The sequence below is a fragment of the Empidonax traillii genome, unplaced genomic scaffold (assembly GCF_003031625.1).
Source record: "Empidonax traillii isolate 1590-97213 ecotype Southwest subspecies unplaced genomic scaffold, ASM303162v1 scaffold1599:size102157, whole genome shotgun sequence".
Lineage (NCBI taxonomy): Eukaryota > Metazoa > Chordata > Aves > Passeriformes > Tyrannidae > Empidonax > Empidonax traillii.
In genome coordinates, this window is record NW_020956792.1 from 89,489 (window position 1) to 92,896 (window position 3,408).

The following is a 3,408-nucleotide window of genomic DNA, read 5'->3' on the forward strand; positions in this document are numbered from 1 at the left end:
CCTTTCCACTTGTGGGTCTGGGGTTGTTCTGGTTTTGTTTTGGATACACCAAGTCCTTCTTTTTAGGTATAGTATAAATATTTTAAGCTCAGATTTTCTTGCAATTACTTTAGAATAACAGATCTCCTTTCCTACACAAATGCTTGTGCACACATGTGGCTCCTTTAATACATACCATAAGAGTATGTAGATTATATAAATATGTGCTGTAATATCCCTTAAATATACTATAATATTAACTACACAAACAACCCATATGTAAGCTACACTGCAGTTTTCTCAGTTTTCAGGGAGCAAACTATGCTGAGATACCACTGCAAGATCTACCAGTAACAATTAGGGTAAAAATTCCTAAACGATGTGATAATCCAGCCAAACAGGCTAACAAGAACACAAAGCTAATTTGTAACTGAATAACTTTATACTGAACCTCATCTCCTTTTTTAGCTGTCTGGCTTGGCATGTAACAATGCTGTTTTCTGCATTACACTTGCAAAAGTAATCCTCTAGTCATTTTGCTCAACCAGATAGTCTGAATTTCTTGGATACAGATTAGGCTTTCACTGAAAACCACTCCAGAAAATTAGTTTTGCCATAAAAAGATTTTTTTTTTTTTTCTTAAGAAACTGTAGCAAGAGCAGGCTAAAACTTGACTATGGAAAATGCCTGGTGAGGAAATACATTCCTGTATTCCAAAGCCTTCTACAATTTCGCTCACTGTTCTGGAATCTCACCTCACAACTTACTCCATGAGGCCTCGCGAAGACTGTAATGTGAACAAAAGAAGAATTAAATGTCCTCAGAAATTCCTGTAGTCAGTAAAATTCATATTGTGGATGAATTGAAAACAAATGAACCTGGCAATACAGCAAACTGTTACATTAAAACTTGATGCCACGATGGTGAAACGAGAACAAATGTAAAATGAAGGGGAGTCTGCTGCCATTTTTACAAACTTGATTCTGTAAACAAAATTTGCTACTCACAGACGCCCAAATATTGACAAATCTATACTGAGGGTTATTCACAAGGAAGAGTTGTTTTGGTTTTTCCCTTCCCTTCACCCCCTCTCCTCCCCCTTGCCTGCTTCCTCCAGGGGATCAGTGTCCTGCTTGGTTCGTACCTGACTGAATTTCTGCTTTATGTGACTGTCCAGTAAAAACCGTCGCCCACGTTCCAGAAGGGACAACACCAAAGCTTGACCAACAGCTCTCATGATAATCAAATTCTCTTGGCCAGTACAAGGAATAGCTGAAAGGAAAATGTGGGTTTTTTTAATTACATACTTAGAAAATATAGCAGCAAAGCAGATATGTAGGAGGAAACCTTGATGTTTCTTTTTCTTGTACGTAGCTGAGAGATGCTTGGGGAAGGAGTGATCTCAATGTGCTCCTTTGGGATCTTGACCATTCTTTAAAAACATCAAGTTCAGGCTCTCTAACTTGTTTTAAATCGATTTTATTTTAATTAGTGTTCACCTCTGAAAAGGAGGCCAATTTATTCATCGGACGACACCTTCTGAACAACAGATTTGATTTCGAAGTATTCACAGCAGATAACCTGGAAAGAGAATGCTATGAAGAGCTGTGCAACTATGAAGAAGCAAGAGAAATTTTTGAAGACCACGACAAAACGGTAGCGATTCAAACTGAATTTAATATACTGAATTTAATATCATTATTTATAGATTATATTATGCCTGCAAACAAACAGAAATGAAGCTTCAGAAGTCCCACTTGTAGATATTCCAATATATTTACCGACTCTTTTATTTATTTATTTATTTATTTATTAAGTAACTTCTCAGCATTATTATTATTAATTGGCAGATCCCATCCTCGTGTTTTGGAAGAGACCAGAGTTCAGCTATTGCTGAGTGTTCCTAAAGCATTACCTTCTGAATCTCTACCTATATAGGTAGAAACCTGCTATAAAAAATGAGATAAAATATAAGAAACCCTTCAGCCCAATAAGGGAATCATGAGGGAGTCTTGCTGGGTAGCAAGGGTGGAAATTATGGCTGAACACATTTAATGCCTGATGGTCATGCAACATGAAAGTTTTTCTCTTGAATAAATCTCATTATTTTGCTCAGCTCGTGTGAATTCAAATACCATTCATGCAAATGTAGGATTCTTAAGAACTTTGCCTCATAAATACTCTTTTGTAGGGATTTACAAAGACTAACTGTAAGCATTTTTTTAGTGTCAGAATATATGGTCACTTCTACTGTCATCAGGCAGAAATATGATGTAACACTGGACAGTTTAATGCACTTTTCTCTTTCACCAAGTGACAATTTTTTTGCTTTGTGAAATTTCAGTGCAAACTTGAAAGTATAAGAAAAATGTCGTGGGACGGGCAAGTACAAATCCTTCAGCAGGAGCTGCGTCTGTTTATGCCATTGTTAAATTTTGCCCAACGTACCGTATTAAAGACAATAAAGTCAATAGGCCTGTCAGCTATAAATATGATTATTTTGGGGTTTTTTTTACAGATGGATTTTTGGAAAGACTATTCAACTAAAGGCCCTAAAATAAAAATAGGTAAGTTACCTTCTTATTTTTTTCTTATATTGCTGCACTTTCTGTTTGTTATAACAGTACACTCAATACACTGTGCATTCAGTTAGCAACATCAGAAAATTGATTTTTTTACTGAAGATCACTGTGAATCATACAAGTATATGTCATTATCTGATGCCATAAAACATACTCACTGAAGCATCTTAGAATGAGATCCATTATAACTCTGTAGGTAAAAACAGTATAATTTTCACAGCCATTTCTTTATTGCACAATTGGTAAACTTTGTGATAATTCTGGGACTGCTTTCTGTGGTTTTATTTTGTTTGCTCTCCCTCTCATTTCTTTAACAGTAATATAACAGTCTGAATTAGGCTCAGAGTAGCCTGATGCCAGATGTTTAATGAAAAACTGGTATCTACAGCCTGATCAAGGTCAAAAGCACATGAAGTAATAGTTGGAAAGCATTAGAAGATGGACATCTCAAACAGCATTTCGCAGTGTAAACTGGGTAGATGGAAAGAATACGTAATGAAAATAAACAATGTTTTCTCCTCAGGAGATGAGACACTACAAAAGATCAATGTCACAGGACTTCTCATCAGTCTCGTTGCTGCTGGAGTACTGTTGGTTATAATTGCACTGATTGTCTTCTACTGCTGCAAAAGTAGATGCAAATCAAGGCAACCACCAGGGTAAGGAATTTCACTGCTTTTAAAAAAATAACAAACACACAAAAAAAAAAAAAAAAAAAAAAAAAAAAAAAAAAAAAAAAAAAAAAAAAAAAAAAAAAAAAAAAAAAAAAAAAAAAAAAAAAAAAAAAAAAAAAAAAAAAAAAAAAAAAAAAAAAAAAAAAAAAAAAAAAAAAAAAAAAAAAAAAAAA

The 3,408-nt window shown here is 34.5% G+C and overlaps 1 protein-coding gene across 1 annotated transcript in view; it reads left to right on the forward strand.

Annotated features, from left to right (window-relative positions):
* PRRG4 (proline rich and Gla domain 4) overlaps positions 1 to 3,408 on the forward strand; it is an 11,264-nt gene that overhangs the window by 6,012 nt on the left and 1,844 nt on the right. The window lies entirely within an intron of this gene.